Here is a 19,470-nt window from a genome sequence, read left to right as displayed (position 1 = left end):
CCCTATTCTGCATTTAAATACTTTTGATGACATTTAGACCAACTTTTTACCCAAAACTCTTTTTTTCAGTGCTTCATATTCTGTAATTATTATCTTTATACATTTGTACTTATAAATTAATGAATATGCCCCTCTGGTTTCATTTCATGTTGTATGTATGTATATGCTTAGTGCTGACCACTTAGGAATGAATCTCACCTACCAGAGGATTTTGTCTCTAGAAAACACTGATTCTTCCTCTCCCAGGACCCAAAGTTTGTAGCTCTTCATGAAGGGTGGGTCCTTTGAAGACGAACAGGTCAACTGGTAGTCTCATAATTTTATGGCTTGTTTAGAGAATCATATTGTTGAGAGCTCATGAGTGAAGCTGCTATATCATGCACAGAAGATACAATTTTTCATTAATGTACTAATCCTCAGGTTCATAGAATCTTTCTCCCTCTATCTCACAATGTTTCTGGAGAATTAGGTGTAGAAATTGTGCCACAGATGGATTAAGAAACCCTCATAAGGTCATCGAATTTGCAACCTTAATTCCATTGACAGCAACAATTACCTCTTCGCATGTGAAGTAAAGCCTGCACCGCACCAATTATGGGTAAGTAGAGAGACATTTTCAGAGAATATTTTGCATATCATAGCTGGCAAATGACAAAAGGTCTATATCTGATGGAGGCAAAGAGAATACAGAATAGTGGGAAAAGCATCTAAGAAGTCAATAGTAATCGACTTGTGTTAGTGCTGTAGGAGAGAAAGCAAGAATGAGCATCAATGAGCTTTCTCAGGTCGGTGAAATAGAGGACATTCAAACTGTGTGCAAGTGACAGATTCAGAAGAAATGTGTGTGTGTGTGTGTGTGTGTGTGTGTGTGTGTGTGTGTGTGTGTGTGTACAGATTTCTCAAAGCTTTTCTGTGGGAAAACTGGGGAAATCATCTGAAAAATAGGTAGGTATGATGTCTTTGGGTATTTAGGAAGAATTTTTTAAAAATGGGTAAACGGGACCCTGCATTTTAGACCCTGGAAAGATGATCTTATAATGTCTGTGGCTCACTTAAGCAAATGACAAAGGTGTACTGTCCACTCTCCATGTGCTTTTTGCAATTGTCACAGGCAAAAGGAGGAACCGCTGGAGTGAAGAACATGCACACTCAGTTTGACTGAGGGGTTCAAGCATACGTACTTGCCCAGAGGACGCATCATAATATGTTCATCTTTACATTTCAAAGCTTAACTACAAATTTGACTTAATGAAAATCTTGGTGAAGATACTTTCATGTAAAAATCTGAATCAAAGTCTGAGAACTGTTGGGGATCCTGAAGACAGAGAAGAGATGATGTATACCTGAATGTCAGGCATAGAGAAGCCAATTTCGTTAGGATTCTACAGAGGCTCAATCAGGCAGGCCAGGGTTAAAGCAATCATCTTGCTCCTGGTTTGAGCAAGCAGGCTCCCTTTGCAGAAGCATCCTGTTAGTTTGCATAAATTACTTCAGCCTGGTTATATAGTAACACCTTGGCTCCACAGCTGGCTTTGCTGCTGCTGGAAAATGTTATGGATTAAGCTGTCTTTGACCAGGTATTAATAAAGCTCTCCTCAGTACCCCACAAGTGATTAATGGGGTGAGAAGATAAAATGACCCACCTGCACCAGCAGCTCACAAATGGAATTAATGAGAGAGAGATAGAGACAGAGACAGAGAGACAGAGACTGAGTATTTCCTACAATCCTGCAGCTGCTTTGGTGTACACTTCAAGGCAGATCAGCTCCCTGTTTTGGCTTAGATCTTAATGATGCTATTTGCAAATAAGTTTGTGCCTTCTCATTACTATACCAGCAACAACCAATTTAAAAGAAATTATTTATCCTTGAAATAATTTTCACATACACCAAGAAAATTTACCTGACTGTGGAACTCCAATGTTTAGAGGGATAAAAGCCATATTCTCAGCTACTCCAGAGTTATGCAAAATAAATCCACATCATTGCTTCTTTAAAGGGAGACTCTGGATGCAGAACATAGACGGAGCATACTAGGAGTAGATATTAAGATTTTTGTTTGAATTTTTCATGGATTTTTATTTCCCAAGAAGAGAGTGAGTGCTCATGGCATGAGTCAGAACAGAAGTATAGCTCAAACAGAAATAATGTTCTCATGTTTCATGTTCCACATTATATGGATAAGAAGTCTGTGCACAAGGACAGCACGCATATTCCCTCATATTATATGTTGACTCAGACTGTCTCCCTTTCACTCTAATACACAGACTCCATTCTAATTTTGTTTCTGTTGTGATAAACATCATGACCAAAGTCAACTTGAGAAAAAAATGATATAGTTCATCCTAATAATTTACAGTCCATCACTGATGGACTGCAAGGCAAAGGAAGTCAAGACTGAAGCCATCAGAGAAACATTGATTACTGCTTATTGTGTATTATGGCCTACTTCTGTTCACCTAGCTTTCTTATACAATACAGAACCAGGGGAGGCACTGCCCATACGGGGTAGCTCCTCTTCCTTCAATCACTAATGAGGAAAACGTCCCCTAACACTTACCAACAAATATACATGTAACTATTTTTTCTATATGGTGTGTGTGTTTGTGTGTGTGTGTGTGTGTGTGTGAGAGAGAGAGAGAGAGAGAGAGAGAGAGAAAGTGAGAGAGTGAGAGAGAGAAAAAGAGAGAGAGAGAGAGAGAGAGGACTTTAGAAATATCATAAAATGTACAGATTTCCAAAAGAGAGCTTACTTTATCTGGGTCACCTTGATATACATATCTCCAGATAACCAAGATCTTATTTACATTATTAAAACTTGCATTTTACTATGATTGGGAAAGATTGAAGTCTGTGTTATATTATAATGTTGAAGGGTTAGGGAAAATATTTAGTATGAGCAAAGCATAAAAATTTATTTTGGCCCAATGTGGTTTTCTTCAGTCAATACAAACTTAATAATATTTAAGGTGATGTGACAGAACTCAAGTTAAGATAGATGAATTGTAAATATTTTCTTGAAACCCAACACCTTTGGCAAAGGTTCAACAGAGAACTTTCTCGTAATTGGTTACTTTAAACTTAATAACACAGCCAGCTCAATTTTTATGACTTTTGAAGGGATGTATAAGATTCAAGGAAGCTAAAGCACATATTTTGGATGGATCCTCAGTTATATTTCATTCTAATTTTGTCAGTATATCACATCTTTTCTTTTACTAAACATAGATGGTTCTCTTATACAATACATCTTGACCACAATTTCCCCTCCCTCCACTCTTCCCAGCTATTCCCACAACTGCCCTCTCCTCAGACCCACCCCTTCCGTTTCTTAGTCAGAATTCTGCCCTTTACTGAATGCACATTAGAGAAAACATTTTTTCAAAATACCATTCCTACAAAGTATATTAAATTGCTTCTATCCTAATCCCAAAACAATATTCAAAGTTTTCAATTTAGAAACTGTTATATGTGCTCATGCACATGAATGAGCATATGTATGTGTGTGTGTGTGTGTGTGTGTGTGTGTGTGTGTGTGTGTATGTGTGTGTGTGTGTGTGTGTTTATGTGTGTAAAATGTGGTATTTGACAGGTATTTATCTTTGTGTTAAAAATAACACCTGCAGAGATGTTACTACATGTTTGCTTATATAAACTGATAAACTAAATGTTAAAAAAAATAACTGATATTACCACTGCAAGTTTCCAAAGATCCATGGTGGACTTCTGAAACCATTAGTATTAGTACTACTTACAAACCTACAAGCACAAAGATTTATTTATGAGTCTGTATATGATAAAGATTGATTTCCTTAAGAGATGAATAACAACACCCTGGAGTAGAATAATTGTAACATATGCTATGAAGATGTTATCTAATATTGTATATATTAAAATAGTCAAAACAGATGTTAACATCCTCAAAGCACAGTGGGATTTGGGTAACTGAGTATCACCATGAAAATAAAAAAAAAAAAGAAAGAAAGAAAGAAAAAGAAAGAAGGAAGGAAGGAAGGAAGGAAGGAGAGAAAGAAAGAAAGAAAGAAAGAAAGAAAGAAAGAAAGAAAGAAAGAAAGAAAGAAAGAAAGGAAGGAAGGAAAAGAAAGAAAGAAAAACATGGAAAAGCTGAAAGAAAGAAAGAAAGAAAGAAAGAAAGAAAGAAAGAAAGAAAGAAAGAAAGAAAGAAAAGAAAGAAAGAAAAGAAAGAAAGAAAAACAGAAAACCTGTCTAGTTCCCCACACAAACAAAGAAAATAAAGACTGGTCTACTGTTGCCACTTAAAATGGTAAACATGTATCCCACTCACTTTTTTACCATCTTCTGAAAGAATGAAAGATAATTCTTAAACTTCTAGGGTGGTAGGACAGGATAAACAAGACACTTCATACCCCTGGATATTCAGGCAATCACTATTAGCTCAAGTTAAACTATTGTTTTATTTGTTGCTCTATGAATTTACCAGTGCTCAGGCATACCTTGATATAGCTCAGATGTATTGGAATATTGTACAAAAATGGGATACAAAACTCATGTTAATAGCACTGCTATTGCTATGGAAGAGGAATTACAGGTATATAATTCCCTGTTGTCTTACCTACTTTGTGTGGAAACCCAGAGAAATCACTGCTCATATGAAGAAAGATGTGCCACTAAGCAAATGATGCATATATATATGTGTGTGTGTGTGTGTGTGTCTTTTTTTTTAAAAAAACTGTCTTTTAATATAAAAACATCGTTGCTTTGAATTCAGAACACAGAACTGGATTCTGGACTTTGCAGTCTGTATTTGGTGTTATTTAACCTTTCTTCCACACAATAGTTTTAAAGGAAGAAAGGGAAACATTAGTAACTAAAACAAAAAGTGTTAGCTGAAGAGTGGTGGTGTACATCGTTAATTCCAGCACTAGAGAGGCAGAGGCAGGTGGATATCCGAGTTCAAGGCCATTTGTTCTACAGAGTGAGCTCCAGGACAGCCAGTGTTCCTCAGAGAAACCACTTCTTTAAAAAAAAAAGAAGAAGAAGAAGAAGAAAAAGAAGAAGAAGAAGAAGAAGAAGAAGAAGAAGAAGAAGAAGAAGAAGAAGAAGAAGAAGAAGAAGAAGAAGAGAAGAGAAGAAAAGAAAAGAAAAGAAAAGAAAAGAAAAGAAAAGAAAAGAAAAGAAAAGAAAAGAAAAGAAAAGAAAAGAAAAGGAGGAAAAAAGAAAAGAAGTGTTATATTTCAAATAATCAAACAATGGGGTTATTGAGTTACCTCTTGTGTAGTTGAAGTTACCATGTGCTTGAGGCACAGGAAGTAGAGAAATGAAGCTGGTACTCACTTGGAAGTTTCAGTTCTGTGGGTTACCTTTCATAATTCTGAAAGATTCTGTGCATGCTACAAAAGGAGAAAAAATAATAAGTAACCCTACCCAGCTGAGAAGACTGCGACCCTAATGACTGTGACCCTAATGACTGGCCTGACAAGAATGCCTACAGAAAACTACGGAGGCATGCATGTCATGGGACTGATCAGTGAATTTCTGATTGGATTCAATGCCTATTATACAAGATAAAACCTAATAAATTTATGAAGCCAATGACCTGGAACTAGGCATATCATAGGTTCTAGAGAAGACCCAACTCATGATAGTCTACTAAATAGACATAGTATTAAACTAATTATTAATGACTTGTTATCATGCCCATAGGTTAATGCATCATTTATTCCTCATCAGCTAAGTTTTTATGTGCAGTTTTTATGTTAGGTTTAATATCGCTATCATGAAATGTAACTAAAGTAACTTGAGGAAAAACAGTTTATTTGGTTTATGGTTCCCATATCACTGTTCAAGACAGATACTCAAGCAACATAGGCATCTGCTGAGAGGAGATGATGCAGAGGCCATGAGGGATGCTGCTTACTGACTTATTCAGTCTGCTTTCTTATAAAACCCAGGTCTACCAGCCCAGAGGTTGCTTCACACACGATAGGCTGAGCCCTCTCCCATTAATTACTAATTAGAAAAAGAATCTATACTCACATGAGCAAATACGGAAACAAAAGTGTGGAATGGAGACTGAAGGGAAGGCTATCCAGAGACTGCCACACCTCGGGATCCATCCCATATACAGTCACCAAACCCAGACACTATTGTGGATGCCAAGAAGTGCTTGCTGACAGGAGCCTGATATAGCTGTCTCCTGAGAGGCTCTGCAAGAGCTTGACAAATACAGAGGCAGATGCTTGCAGCCAACAGTTGGACTGAGCACAGGGTCCCCAATGGAGGAGTTAGAGAAAGGACTGAAGGAGCTGAAGGGGTTTGCAATGCCATAGAAAGAACAACAATATCAACCAACTAGACCACTGCCCTGCCTCCCTGCCCAGAGCTCCCAGGGACTAAACCACCAACCAAAGAGTACACATGGAGGGACCCATGGATCCAGACACATATGTAGCAGAGGATGGCCTTGTAGTTTATCAATAGGAGGAGAGTCCCTTTGTTCTGTGAAGGCTCAATGCCCAGTGTAGGGGAATATGAGGGCAGGGAGGCAGGAGGGGGTGGATGGCTGGGGAACACCCTCATAGAAGCAGGAGGAGGGGGATAACATTTGAAATGTAAATAAAGAAAATATTAAATTAAAATTATTCAAACTGAAAAAGAAAAAGTTCTACAACTGGATCTTACAGAGGCATTTTTTTTTCTCTCAATTGAAGTTCCCTACTTTGAGATAACTAATTTGTGTCCAATTGATATAAAATTAGCTAGAATACAAGAGACAATGAATATTACACAGACCCATAACTAGCCAAGGTAGAGAGAACAAGAGACTACGGAATGTTCAACCCTATATTGGAAACCTTTATTATACTCCATCTGGGATAGGGAGAGTCAGTTTACTTCAGAGATGTGGCCCTGAAAGGCAACCTATGTTCTGATCCATAGATAGTTCTACACCAGTGCACAACTGTGCCCAGTGGATTTAAATAAAGCAAAGAACACATAAGATTGAAAGGGAAGAGTGTTAGGGAAAATAAGAGAAACATTGGAAGAGAAGGAATGGCGGGGAGATTTGACCAAAGTGCATATTATGAATGTATAAAATTCTTCATATATATATATATATATATATATATATATATATATATATATATATATATGTGTGTGTGTGTGTGTGTGTGTGTGTGTGTGTGTGTGTGTGTGTGTGTGTGTGTGTACTCATGCAAGCATTTCTACTGGTTTTATTTAGTAATTTAAAAAACTATCAGTATATAAAATTATCTTTATCTCATCATGTCAATAATATTGATAGGTTATGAAAATAGGAGAAGCAATTAGTGAAACAAGTAAACTCTGCTAATACTCTGAAAAATAGAGCTATTATCATAACCCATCTTTGTTGCCCTCATCTCCCATTTTCTGAGTTATACATTTTAGAGGTTTCATGCTCACACTTTGAGAATCTTCTCAAGTGAAAACACCAAAGCTATGATGAGAAACTAAATTCAATAAATAAGAGAAAGCACACAGGGTGTTCTTGTGTTCATTCCTCCCATTCACCTCTTCGTCCTGATCCATGATGGGGTTGCTTTAGCAAGCTTAGCAGCACTAACTTCAGAGCTGACAATTATTCTACAAGCACTGCCTTTGCAATGGTTGCAGAAAGCAAACATTCGCATTCTAAGAGAAAGCTATCACTTCCCTAAAACTTAATCCAACCAATAATTTCTCTATCGAGGTTTCTCCTGAGAACTCAAGAGATGAAGGGAAAGTATGAGCTTTCTTCTATCAAGCCACCCCTGCAGTTCTACACAGCTAGAGATCCTCACACTTCCATTCACTTATCTGATGAGAGGAATAAACCAGAGGTAGACATTCACAATATGCCTTGAACTTTTCCTTATAAAGCCAAACATCTTGAAGAGTCAACGAGTTTGTCTTATAGAAGGCATTAACCTTGAAATATGATAATGAATGTTTCTTTCTTAAGGAAGGATATAAAAAAGAATAGTTGACACGAAGAAACATTGAAGGTTTCTTTCCAAAAGATTACAAAGCTTAGTGTTCTTTGTGTATCTCTCTACAGAATTGCAGAATGAATCTGAAGGACCAAGCAGAGATTTGAAATACTCATAGTATAGATGAGAGAGCAAGACTAACAAGTACATGATACAAAGTATCAAACTTTTCCAGCCCATGATTTTAATTTTTTCCAATGTAAGATTATAAATTTACATGATTGGAATTCTCTAGTACTACTGCAAAAGAATAACCACAACTAGCTGATTCAAGTTGATCTAGGATCAAGTTGTCAAGGAGAATAAAGAATGTGGCAAAGTGGGAAGATGTTGTATAGTTAACAGAACTGAGTCTCAGACTGTAAGGAATAAGTGCCCGCAAGGGATGCTTTTATAGGCATACACACAGTGGAAATTTTGCAATGTGAAACAATTTTACTAATGGTCCAACTGAGTGTCACTGTTTATAAAAATTATAGTTTATCTTGTGCAGCAGATTCAACAACTCTTATTCTAGTAGAAAGGCTCAAGGGTAAATCATAGGTGCTGAGGACCAAAAAAAAGGCTAGGCTTAAGAGGATTGGCTGTGTTTTCCTCCACTCTTGCTGCTCTACCATTTCCATTAAACCACACACCCAGAAGCCTGAGTGTAACCGCTCTAAGGCCCCATTGGCAGTCGAATTCCTGATGGATTTGGACAATGAAAAGTCAGAGGGGGAAACCTGAAGTTTAGTTAAAGAAAGAAAATACTTTTTAATTTTTAATCAATTTGTTTTATGTGTATGGGCATTTTGCCAGCGTGTATATCTCTGGGCTATACTACATGTATGCCTGGTACATGAGGAGGCCAGAAGAGGGTGTCAGGCTTCCTGGCATTGAAGTTATAGACAGTTGTGAGCTGTCATATGGGTGCTGAGCATTGAACTTCGGGAAGAACAGCCAGTTCTCGTAAGCACTGAGCCTTCTCATCAGCCCTGTTTTAGTCAGTGTTCATTGGTAGTAAATAAATGGTGACTAAAAACCAATAATTTTAACAATAATTTTGGCCTCAAACTACCAGTAGCCATCTCACTAGTTCTGGGGTCTAATCTCTGGCACCAGTCCAAGCTACTGTGGCAACATCCTAGGGAAATGGGAAGTTTCTAGATTTTAAAAAGAAAACAAAAATTGCTTTTTAGCGCTCCCCTGTTCCCTCTATACATTGCTTTTAAGATATTGTAAAAATCTTCAAATAATGCCAGAATTTAAAAGATGTATTTTTGAGAGTGAGTGTAGAGTGTTAGCCCCGATGGGACATCTGTATCATTTCCCTCTCCTTCTATGCTGAGATATAGGTGATGGCAAACAGACTGAAAGACTCTGAGGTTGGGAACAATTAGTGGGGAACAATGTCTTCTGGGTTCTCTTGAACCCATAGTTGCTCTGCTTACCTATATACTAGATCAAGTTTGTCAACATTATACAATGGATGAGGGAGAAACACTCAAGACCCTATTCCCAGCTGAAGAATTATTGGCATATGATGACAACTTAGTGAGGAAGAGTCATTTTCTTCAGGAGTATGCCTCTGTTAGGTTGTCCATGCTGCAGTGGGTGACCCCACACACATGTGCATATAGCCAGCACTAACTACATACAATAAATCATACACTTTTAAGAAGAGGAGGAGGAGAAGGTGAAGTTGAGAAGAAAATATGTTGGGGAGGGGAATTCAGAAAGAGTAGGGGGTGGCAAAATATGGGTCAGATGTCATCAAAATATTTATGTAGTTCTCAACAAAATACATAGAAAATAATATATCAAGAATTTTCTCTGCTTAAAATATTTTTAAACACTCTGATTTTCTAGTTACACACTTACTGAAAATAAAAATAAATGTTTACTCAGTAAAGTGCTTGATGTCTGAGTATAAAGAGCTGACTGAAGCCCCAGAACCCATATAAATGCTGAACATGATAGTGTACACTTGCAATCCCAGCACTGGGAAGCAGAGGCCAGAGGATTCTTGGATCCCAATGTACAGTTAAATCATCCCTCCAAGTCAGTGAGACACAGACCCAAGAAGCAAGGTAGATAGCATCTAAGAAATGACACCCAAGCTTGACCTCAGACTACTATATGCTTGGCCCCTTACACACTTCAGGGAATTATGGTGACCTGGAGGAAGGATGAATGGAAATTGTGACCTTTTCATGCAAATGCAAGATGTACATAGTATTCAGAGAAAGAAGAATTCATGTATAACATATTTGAGAACCAATAGGAATATATATGAATGTTTAAACCCTCTGATTTCTTAGTTACACACTTCCTGAAAATAAAAATAAATATGATATACATATAAGGTGTAGAACCCCAATATATATATTATATACACACACACATATATACATATATATGTTTTATATATATATATATATGTAACATGTATATATTATATTTGTGTGTCCATGAATTTACAAAGACAGGTATGCATTCTTCTGTAACTATTAGATAATTTTAAAATTTCCTGAGATCTTGCAAATTATAAATTTAATGAAAAAATGAGAGACATTCAAAATATTATACTTCTTGATTTTCAAATCACATCGATGAATCAAATCCTGAAATAATAAATCATGCAAAATGTGTAAGTAATAAAACTGTTTAACTTCACTCCATTCAAACATATCTTATTCTGTATTATATTAGTCTGTAAGTTTAGTTTTATCTAGTTCTTCTTCCGTCTTTGTTCCTGTTCTTATAACACCTAGTAGCATCCCGTTTAACACCCCTTGGAACAAGCATTCTGCAGAATGCACTTTGGGAAACTCTACTGGGAGGGAAGCTGCCCATCTGGTCCATCTATTCTGGACTTTCAAATCTCAACTGCAGTTGGCAGAGCAGCACACTTTGACCAGATAGCTATATATAAAAATGTTCTGGAAACTTTGACGGCAACAAAAAGATTAGTGGGACTGATTAAATCAACACCGAAACAAATGATCTCTATTTTAATAGTTAATTAACGTCTACAAATGCATGTGTGTGCATACATACGTTAGTTCACACTCTATTTCGTGTTCATTTACTGGTTTTCACCCCATAAATTTCTAAGTGTGCTCTTATTCTGTACCAACAAGGTCAAGATTGATGTTGGACATATAAAGACAAATATGACAGGTCCACTGCCATTAAAGAGTTCAGCTCAGGAAATGGAACACAAAACAGTAAGAGAGGGAGTGAAGGTACTTCAACAATTACAATGGCAACAGCAATACAGAACCAGATGTCTAACACAGCCTGGCATGTGTGTATCCAGGGGTGGAAAGTAAAGAGCAGCAGAAGAAAAGGAAATGAGAAATTTGAAGACTGTTTGGGGTCAGGCAAAAGATAAATCAAGATACAGGGGAAAAAATCACCTCGAGTAGCTGTTGTGTTAGTCATGTCAGGACAGGGATGCAACAAAGCAGTCAGAACACTATAGAGGAGAGACAGTGAGATGTGGGGAGGGGGCATTCTGTACTCATCCTGTACCTTTAATGGAGGAAACAGCCCAACTCAGATAAAAGCTCTATGCAAGAACTTCAGGTCTTAGAAACAGGTGCTCACAACCTGTAGACTCCTGGTGCAACATACACCAGGAGGGATCTGACATTCTTCTGGAGTTTTCAGCTGAACAAAACAGATAGACTCACTGTCTCCAACTCAAACGAATAAATAAATAAATAAATAAATAAATAAATAAATAAATAAATAAATAATCCTTCAAAAGCTGAGGGGTTTGTGAGAAAGAAGAAAGACCTTTAACAATAAATCTCTAGAGTGTGATTGTTCTCTTGTATTGGCTTCCTATCATTTTTATCACATAGGACCCAGGTGTTTTTGATGGCAGTCAAGGGCCCCTACCATGCCTTATACAAGCAAAGGGAAAACTTCCTATTATACTTAGAGAAGCAGTGGTGGAAATTTGAAGGTCATCAAAATTGAGTTTTGTGAAAATCTAATGATGATTTTCAGTTTAAATGTGGTGATACGTAGACACTAACACCACCTTCCTTTGCTGAATAGGCTTACTGAGTCCTAACTCTCTTTTAGAATTGAATCTTTATAAGCTAACTTGTTTCTCAAACACTAGGAATAAGCACCTAAAATATTTGCTTGGTATGCTCAATTTCTAATAGAGAAAATTATTCACTGGTATAATAAATAAATAGATCTTATAAAATCAACTTGACAAATTCTTTGTGATTTGCACTATTATAAGAGGAATACTCAAAGTTACAAAGACTACTCAAGTCTTAGGATTGAAGGAGCTAGAGAAAGTACCCAAGGAGCTGAAGGACCTTGCAGCCCCATAGGAGGAACAACAATATGAACTAACCAGTACTCCCAGAGCTCCCTGGGGCTAAACCACCAATCAAAGAAAACACATGGAGGGACTCATGGCTCTAGCTGCATATGTAGCAGAGAATGGCCTAGTCAGTCATCAAGGGAGGAGAGGCCCTTGGTCCTGTGAAGGCTCTATGCCCCAGTATAGGGGACTGTCAGGGCCAGGAAGAGGGAGTGGGTGGGTTGGTGAGCAGGGGGAGGGGGGAAGGGATAGGGGGTTTTCGGAGGGCATACTAGGAAAGGGGATAACATTTGAAATATAAATAAAGAAAATATCGAATAAAAAATTTTTTTAAATGAAAAGTGATTGGCTTTAATATGGTAGTAATTGAATCTGAGTATCAGCTGTAATTCATAGTGTGTGAACTACAAATGCAAAATACTGTGTGAATTCTGGAAGGAGCTCTAGAGACTACTGAAATCAAGGTTTTTATTAGTCATAAGCACTGCTGAATGCCGCAGAGCTGAGTCTTCTACTCAGGGTCATGGACAGTACACATTAAAACTGTTTCAGTTCCACTGTGGACTCTAACAGGCTGCCTTGTATGCTCTCCAGAGATGTCATACTGTTGAGCGACAGTTCATTTCTCAGTACAAAGCAATCAGACTTCCTAATCCCACTCCTCTTTTGCACAGATATTACCATTTCAATGTGTGGCTTTCCATTTTTCTGAGGGTTTTTTCCCCTCTTTTTCACCCACCCCCTTTCTTAAATCAGGCAAAGAGACAAGTAACTGACTTCAGTTTTCAAAAATGTAACCCGCAAGTGCATAATTCTTCCTGTCAGATTTCCTTTTCTGTAAGCTGGTGAGTTTATTGTGGTAGCGCTCAAAAGGCTGAGCCTGAAAAGTCCTACAACATATGGCATACATTTAACATGGCTTGTGAATTAAAAATAACAGCCTGCCATCTGCCTCTGCAAGTTGATTTTATCAAAGTCTAAATGAGAAGCTCAAAGACGTGAGTGTTGTCAATTAAAATAAGAAATACTCAAGTTCAATGCAGTGACCAATCCACGCATGTTTTTTTTTTTTGCATTGGACTACTTATCCACTCCCCTTCACTCCCACAAATTAAAAGAGATGCCCACATTTCGATCTACAGAGCCATTGTGTAATCCTTACTTCTCATCCTTCCCCATCTCCCGACAACAACAACAACCTCACAGTTAGCTCTCCAAGTTACCTTTCTTCAGGAACATATTGTACATATTTCTTTGTGAAACTATTGTAGATTCTGGAAGCACCGATTACAGCACACAGAACCTTCTCTCAGTGTCAATTTTTAAATTTATTTTCTTTTAATCTTAAGAATCAATCAACTAACTGATGTTGGGAGAAAAGGTTTGATGACTTGCTGGCACTACACATTTTATATCCTTTAAATGTTTTGAGAAACTTTCTAATATGCTACAGTCTGTCTCACATTTCCACATGTCAGTACAGTTGGATTAGCATGTATTGAGCAATTATATCACAACTATCCTCCCAGAGGTAATGGTCAGATGAAATATTTAGAAATATTTAAAATGAAACTTTTAGAAAATGTGTTTCACAGATAAGAAAATAAGATTTTATCTAAGAAATTATTTAATGTGATGCCTGTCTGTGTATATCTAACTAGTCACATCATCCTACTGACAATAGATGCATTAAGCATTATAAAAGACAGCATTCTCCTGTGAATTTTTGATAGCTAATGTCAAGAGGCTTCACTGATATATATTTCATATTTTAGTATTATATAATTGTAAGTATTTCAATTTTTCATATTTTGGTATTGTGTAAGTATTTCGGGTACATAATAGCCAAAACCATGATGATGTACTAAGTATAAAGAAAATAAACCAACACAGACCATATAAATTGAATACACAGTAATAGAAGTGAAATTCCCAAATTTTAACTCTAAATTGATTAAAATATAACATGGAGATATTTATATAGATTTTACAGCTTCTTAATTTAAATTTATAAAACAGGTAAATCAAAAGACAGTGAGGAGATTCCATTAGTCAGTTATATTGGATACTGATATTGGTGGGGAAATAAAAAGGTACAGTGGGTGTTTTCAAAACAAGAAGAGAAAGACTACCTGGCAGAGGCATCTCTAGGGCATAAGGCACAATTTTAGGGCCAAGTAGCTCTTCATGAGAACTCCAATATGAGCACTGTGTCACTTTCAGTTGCTACAATAAATTACCCCAAACCAGGTAGTTCACTACTTCAGAATGTATTTCTGGACTGTTCTGGATACTAGGAAGTAACCCCCCTGAATGTGCTGGTAGAACCACAGTTCTGGTGAAAGCTCTGAGACAATTCACACTGGCCAGTCTTTGCCAACCCTGCCATTCACACCAGACCTCCTGCAAGCATGAATAAAAGCTGGCCTCTATTGGTACAAGGATTATATACATTTTTATCAATTTCCTATTTCCCTTGAGAAACACTCTGAAATGCTGTATTGTGAGTCACCTGAAATCCAGAACTATTGTATTTCTAACTCTTTATTTTAATAAAATTTAATTTAATTTATTGGTGAGGAGAGCACACAACATAATTTTTCATAGGTACAAAGAATTGTCTGCTCTAGAATTATAAGTTCTAGAAATCTGTACTGCATAGTAGAAATTTTATTTTCCAAAAGATTTTTATCTAGAATTTTAAAGAAAAATACTAAACCGATACAAATTTCTTTCTGCATCAAACCACATATATATATATATATATATATATATATATATATATATATATATACACACATATATATATATATATATACATAAAACTATGATGATATGTATGTAACTATGTATGATACATGACATATGATATATTTGAGATACACAGATATATACATATATGCAGATATATGCATATATGTAAATCAGAATGTTGAGTATGAAAGGACTCATTACTTAAAAGACAGTCTAGACTGATGATTGAAAAGAAGCTTCAAAGTGCCACACAGACTATGGAAAATACCAGTGTGATCTTGCTCTATTTTTCTTAGTATTAAAACTTAAAGAGCCCTCTGATTATAAATCTGCTCCCAACATTAACAGTAGGGAAATCAAAATGAATTGATATTCACTGATACCAAGTAAAAGAGACATTTTAATGATAAGACTAGCAATGCACCTAACACACTGTACCCACACCCAGAAAAGCATTCAAAACTCATACCTTGTTTCAGGAAAGCTAATAGGTTCTATTATCCCTAATAAGGAAAAAGCCTTTGGAAAAATACTTGCTCCAAATCCCATTACTGCAATGCAAGAGAAGGGCCTAATCGATGAACCATGTACATTTTAAAAGTGAAAACTCACACCACAGGAATGCCCACATATCAAATAAAATCAATGAATGAAGTCAATCTTCTTAATGATAGCCTGTAGTTATCAAGTGTAAATGCTACTCTGAAATCTCCCAATTACAAGCTAACACCCTGATTCTGGACATAAACAATCCACTGGAGTTACACACAAATCAACCTTGATTGCAGAGCTAAATGGAAACATAATTGAAGTTGGTTAAACATTTAGGTTCCCCATTTATCTTTCAAAAACTGGAAGCAAGCTAAAGGGATTTTTCTACCCATATTTAGCTCCCTTTTCTCTAAAAACTATCAATAGCTGTTTTTAGCTATATACCACTTTCCATTCAAATGATTGCACCTAAGTGAAAACACAAAGTGGAATGTAAATAAATTAATAGTTTTGAGGTCATAGCAAGAGACCAAATTTGAGTCCAAATTGTAAGTCGTCCAAATCAGTTAAGAGGAAGCAAGATTGTCCTTAACATAACCTGTGTCTTCTGGGAGCTCAAATGGGACATATTTGCGACTCTGTAATAGACTTAGGGCAGGGTTCTCTATTTCTCGGAGCCACAAGTCACACTTGGGATCACTATGAAATAGATATCTGTACTGAATTTGGGTTGAGGTTTTGTCACCAGTGCATCCTCTTTCATGACTTTCTTTTCTTATTTTTTCTTGGCAATATTTCCTGTATAACGCAGTGACATCAATACTTTACTTCTTGTTGCAGAGTCATAGCTGAGATTTTTCTTTGTTGCCAATGTTCTCAACATAAAGAGATATGCTCATAGCATTCTTATAGGTTCAATATCTTAGACAGAAGACTAAACAAATTGGACAAAAAAAATTTAAATCCAGACAGCATAGTACTCTCTCTTCACAGCTTTATAGTGGATTATCTATCAGACCATGAGGCACTGCATGATGGTTTGACTGTGAAGATTCTCCCATAGGTTTATATGTTTGAGAAACTTGTCTCCAGCTGCTGCCACTGTTTGGGAAAGCTAAGTGACCTTAAGTATGTGAAAATTCAATCAAAGAAATCCTGCATCCTTATTCTCCTTGCCTGTGATGTCTTCCTCACCATAATGAACTGTATTAGTCTGAAACTATTAGTTATAATAACATTTATTCCATTAAGGTGATTTACCCCTATATTTTATAACTTTAATGAGAAAGTGACTAAGATATTGTGTTAATAAAAGGATTCGTTGATAAAACCATTGTATTTTAAGCCAGTTAATGTAGTGTTATTTTACCTAATAAAAACTTCCTTATTAAAAATATATTTCCTAATCCCATAATCAGCCTCCAAACGATGACACCATTGCATACACTAGCAAGAGTTTTCTGAAAGGACCCTGATATAGCTGTCTCTTGTGAGACTAGGCCGGGGCCTAGCAAACACATAAGTGGATACTCACAGTCAGCTATTGGATGGATCACAGGGCCCCCAATAGAGGAGCTAGAGAAAGTATCCAAGGAGCTAAAGAGATCTGCAACTCTGTAGGTGCAACAACATTATGAACTAACCATTACCCCGGAGCTCTTGACTCTAGCTGCATATGTATCAAAAGATGGCCTAGTCGGCCATCACTGGAAAGAGAGGCCCATTGGACATGCAAACTTTATATGCCCCAGTACAGGGGAATGCCAGGGCCAAAACGTGGGAATGAGTGGGTAGGGGAGTGGGGGAGGAGGGTATGGGGGACTTTTTGGATAGCTTTGGAAATGTAATTGAGGAAAATACCTAATAAAAATATTATATATATATATGTATATATATATATATATATATATAATATTTCTTTTTTCTAATGTTGAGTTGTGTATTTACACAGGTACTCCTGACTACCAATTGACAGCAGCCTTCATGACCTGAAGACAGCCTTACACATCACAAATAACCTTACCTACCCACCAAGACCAGCCATGTGAAAACTGTGCAGAGACACACACACCCAACACAGACAGTTCCACAATGCCAATGACACCCAGGCCATGTAATCTTAGTACATTTCTGAGCCATGAATTTCCCGCAGGTAGCACAGACATACATCAGGCCCCAGCCTGACAATCCAAGTATTATGAAACTCCAAAAACCCCCAGTCCCATGACTACAAAACAATGTCCCTGAGGTCCCCCATACCCAAACTTGGTGTAGAGTTTACTTAAGGCAGAAAAGAACTAACCTTCAAGTTAGTGCGTATGAGAATATTGTAGGGTAAAAGTAACTTTTATTTTCTAGATGTCATTTTCATCTCAGAAACTTACTGTGAAATAAGCTCACCCTTTCTGAACTCTGACTAGCTGCTTCAACTGAGCTGTTCTGACTCAAACACCTCTCCAAGCTGACTAACTCAATGTGGCTTCTCTCAGCTTCTTCCTGAATTGCTCTGCTTGGCCTCACTAACTTTGGCAATTTGTTCGAATCTTCTGGCTGTTTCTTATTCTCTAGCTTCAACTGCTTCTGCTGAACTACACTGAACTGCATGAAATAAAAAACAAACTCAACTCAACTGCTCTGCACTCACTGCACTGATTCTAAACTCACTGACTCAAGTCCCAACTGACTGATTTAACTTACTGTTCTGCTGTGCTCCCATTAAATAGCTGTTCTTCTGAGAGTTGGACATATTCTATCTCTGAGTCCTTCTGTCAAGTCTTTCTCGGATTTATCACTTTGTGTGTGCCTCAGTTAGACACCATTGTTTAGGGCTGTACTGAAGGAATCCAGACAGAGTGATTGGAATTAAAGATGTGTACTAAGAGAAAGTCTGCATTCCATGCAGCTCCCATAGAAGTAAAAGTTCTTTGGATGTGATCAGAGCAGCCATGTTGCATTTTCAATAAAATCTTCAAGGAAAATTTCTCAAACCAGAGAAAGAAATACCCATCTGCGTACTAGAGGATTAGAGAACACGAAACACAGAGGGCCATAAAATATACAACTATCAACTTACTATAGCTAATATATAAAAGCATTGAATCAATAAAGGCTATTAATAACTGCATGACATAAAGTTCAGTCATCTATAAAGCCAAGATCCTCAGAACAACACCTGGAGTGTTAGCAGAAACTTTTCAAGCCAGAAAGGTCTGGAAAGATATATTCTAAATTCTGAAAGACTGTAAATAGCAACCTCTATTATTATACCCAACAAAACTAGCCATTAAATTTGAGGAGAAATAAATCTTTCCTTGATAAAAATATATTAAGGGAACTCAGAAAATACAAAAGAATCTATTAGTGATAGGGTAAGGATAAAGATACCTAAGATGTTACAGGGACTAAACAAACAATGCCAGGACAGTTGATTCTAAAATATCTTTAAAACAAAACAAAACAAAACAAAACAAAGCAACAGAAGTTAGTGAATGGTTTTTAATAATAACTATTAATGTTTTAAATTACCAATGTCTTCCAAAAATACAAAGACTAGGAGATTAGATAAGAAAACAGTTTCCATCCTTCTTGGTACTACCAGTTGTGGATAGCCCTGGGCTAATTATATTTGATGTTAATTCCATTCTCCTGTGAGGAATTGTGAACACTCAGGTCATTTCCTGTAACCCTTCATCCCACCTTAATGTATAAAATAAAGGCGAGAGCCAGAGATTGGACAGAGAAAGAAGAGAAGTTGGAGCTGAAGGTTTGGGAAGAGAAAGGGAAAGAGGACAATGGAAGAAAGAGAAGGAGGTAAAAGGAAAGCAGAAGCACATGTCCTGGAGAAACCACAAATTATAAGGGGTCTCATAGATGGGGAAGATGGTAGTGTAGTGGTATA

General features: G+C 36.9%; 1 long non-coding RNA gene across 1 annotated transcript in view; it reads right to left on the bottom strand.

The window, feature by feature from the left end:
• Positions 1-223: 223 nt before the first annotated feature.
• Positions 224-19,470, bottom strand: part of Gm41815 — a 35,103-nt gene continuing 15,856 nt past the window's right edge. The window contains exons 2-3 of the long non-coding RNA XR_877746.1: positions 5,249-5,371; positions 224-370 (exon numbers count right to left, since the gene is read on the bottom strand). This is a non-coding gene — a long non-coding RNA (predicted gene, 41815). The remainder of the gene's footprint in view (positions 371-5,248; positions 5,372-19,470) is intronic.

This window comes from Mus musculus, chromosome 19, assembly GCF_000001635.26.
Source record: "Mus musculus strain C57BL/6J chromosome 19, GRCm38.p6 C57BL/6J".
Taxonomy (NCBI): domain Eukaryota; kingdom Metazoa; phylum Chordata; class Mammalia; order Rodentia; family Muridae; genus Mus; species Mus musculus.
The sequence above is the reverse complement of the archived record's forward strand: the minus strand, read 5'-3'. Positions and strand labels throughout refer to the sequence as shown.